Source organism: Ahaetulla prasina, chromosome 1, assembly GCF_028640845.1.
Source record: "Ahaetulla prasina isolate Xishuangbanna chromosome 1, ASM2864084v1, whole genome shotgun sequence".
Classification (NCBI taxonomy): domain Eukaryota; kingdom Metazoa; phylum Chordata; class Lepidosauria; order Squamata; family Colubridae; genus Ahaetulla; species Ahaetulla prasina.
In genome coordinates this window covers 257419506-257422026 of record NC_080539.1, presented here as the reverse complement: position 1 = coordinate 257422026, position 2521 = coordinate 257419506, and positions in this window count along the sequence as shown.

The following is a 2521-nucleotide window of genomic DNA, read 5'->3' as shown; positions in this document are numbered from 1 at the left end:
AAGGAATTTTGTGGTATCCTATTCTGGATGGATGGTTGGATGGATAGACAGACGGACAGACCGATAGATTACAGAAGAAGAGGCCAAGATGAAACCAAAGAACCATCCAAGATGTACTCCCAATTGCAGTGCAACACCATAGTAACGTGAAAGCTGCCTGTCAGCAAGCCTGCTACTTGCTGCCATGGAAATGGGGAGGAGGGCGCCAGTGGTGGGTTGCTACCGGTTCTCCCTGGTTCGGGAGAGCCGGTAGTGAAGATGTTGAAGTGACAGTGAAGCGGTTCACTCCGACCGTCATCTGGGTCCTCCCGGCTGCCCCTGTGCTATACCTATCTTTATTCCTCCGTTTTTAGCCCAGCTGAAAGCTGCAGCAGAGTGGATTGCACTGCCTCAGCTGTTCAGAAAAGCAATGTGATTGCGTGAACCAAGTTTGGTGTGCGTGCGAGTGAAGCGAGCACACACACACACCGATCGTGTGCAAAGTGTGTGCTTGAAGCGAATCGGTGGTAACATTGGTTAGAACTCATCACTGGGGGGAGCTCAGTAGAGAATTTTCCTTTGCAGCTTTGCAGCTACTGGCCTTAGTTTTGCCTATCTCTCCATGGTCATTTCTTCTAGCTTTGTATGCAGCAGCCACAATGCACTTGAATCAAAGACTTTCTCAAAACACTAGATACAAGAGGATTGGGCTCTATAGTTTGTTTCAATTTGATGCTTCCTGCACTTTTGCCTCAGATCTTGACTGAAACTTGTTGCATTCAGTTCTCTCCTGGCAAAAATACCTTTTCTCTGCCAGAGCTCTCTGCTATGACTTATCTGTCTTGGGTGGCCCTGCACAGCATAGCTCATAGCTTCATTGAGTTATACAAGAAGGGGTGAAATGCTCCCGGTTCGAACCGGCTCGCCCGATCCAGTAGCGATGGCAGCTGGTGGTTCAGAAAACCGGTAGCAAAAATCCCTGCCCCTGCTCCCTGCCCCTGCTGAGGCGCGCCATCATCAGAGGTTTGCTTTTTTTTACTTTTAAAAGCATCTTTTCTTCAGCCGAAAAAAGGCTTTTAAAAGTTAAAAAAAGCCTTTGTTGATTGCACGGCCCAGCTGGGATCATCAGAACCCTTTAAAAGTTTTTTTTTTAAACAACCTCTTCAGCCAAAGAGGTTGTAAAAACAAAAGGTTTTAAAAGGCTCCTCTGGTGATCGTAGCTGAGTTAAGAGGTTCTAGGCAACTTCAACTGGGATCGTCAGAGGAGCTTTTAAAATCTTTTTTTCCTTTGGCCCACCCAATCCCCCCTCCCTACTTACCTAATTACTGCTCATTTTGGGCTCACTTTCCTTCGGCAGCTGCAATCAGTTGCATCAGCTAGCAACTGAATCTGCCTGCCTGCAATCCATCTCCTCAGTGAGCAACTCAATCTGCCTTTGCTGGCTGAGAAACTCTGGGAGTTGAAGTCCACAAACCTTAAAGTTACTAAGGTTGGAGACCCCCGATCTAAAAAATATAAATTAAATAAAATATTTGTGCAGCTTTGTGAGATTTGGTGTGTTTCTGTAGTGTTTCACTCTAACTACACAAACACAAAATCTCACAAAGCTGTATGTGGCATTTTGTGTGTGTGTGTGTGTGTGTGTGTGTGTGTGTGTGTGTAAAGTGTGAAAGTTGGTTTTTGAGCTTTTTGTGGCTGTATAAGGTTCCTGCTTGTTGCAGGGGCCATTTTGGGTGAAGTGCAGCTGCTTTTACATTGTGTGTGAGTCTGTTGTGTTGTCTTGTGCTGTGTGTGTGTAAAGTGTGAAAGTTGGTTTTTGGTACCTCTTATTGTTTTGTATACCTTGTTTATTATTTTTATTATTTATTGTTATTGGCCATGCCCACCCAGTCATCTGACCACCAAGCCATGCCCACCAATTAAGCCACGCCCACAGAACCAGTAGGGAAATTTTTAGATTTCACTCCTGTATACAAGCCCCTTCGCCACAATAAGGCAGCAATCCATGAAAGGGCATTTGACACATAAAGACCAACTATTATTGATTTTATTCCATTAAGTTCAATTTCCACTATTACAAATCTATCATATTCATCTAGCAAAAGCAGCTTGGGTTTAAATTGGGGTTTTATATAGAAAGTAATTTTTTTTAACCCGGCAGATATAAATTTGTCCCCTAATGTTTATTTATTAAATATTTTGTATTTTATTTCTTAATATGTGTTTCTTGAAGGTAAGTTATATTGGCATTAAGTTTTCTCAGGTGATGAAATACTTCTTGGAGCTTAGATGGGGCATTTGCCCCATTATTTTTTTTATTTTATTTTTTTGTTTACATTTATACCCCGCCCTTCTCCGAAGACTCAGGGCGGCTTACAGTGTATAAGGCAATAGTCTCATTCTATTTGTATATTTTTACAAAGTCAACTTTAAAATTCCATCTAATAAATTTAATTTCCATCTTTGGGTGAAATGGCAAATTCCTTTATGGGCATTTCAGCCATCTCTTTTTCTTCACTGTCATCTTTTTCAGGTTGATCT